The following is a 278-nucleotide window of genomic DNA, read 5'->3' as shown; positions in this document are numbered from 1 at the left end:
ATTAGTATGGCGTTTCCTTGAAAACCCCCAAAATAGAACTACCTACCATATGATCCAACAATCCCACTTCTGAGTATATATCCAATGAATTTGCATTCAGAATCTCTGAGATAGGTACATTCCCACATTTATTGTAGCATTATTCACAATCCCAAGATATAGAAAGAGTTGAAATGTCCATCAGTGGATGATGGATAAAGAAAATGGGCTGTAGGGTGGAGCCTGTGGCTCACTGAGTAGGGCGCCAGCCCCATATACCAAGGGTGGTGGGTTCAAAC

This window comes from Otolemur garnettii, unplaced genomic scaffold, assembly GCF_000181295.1.
Source record: "Otolemur garnettii isolate 467f Iridium unplaced genomic scaffold, OtoGar3 scaffold00313, whole genome shotgun sequence".
Classification (NCBI taxonomy): Eukaryota; Metazoa; Chordata; class Mammalia; order Primates; family Galagidae; genus Otolemur; species Otolemur garnettii.
Note: the sequence above shows the minus strand (reverse complement) of the source record.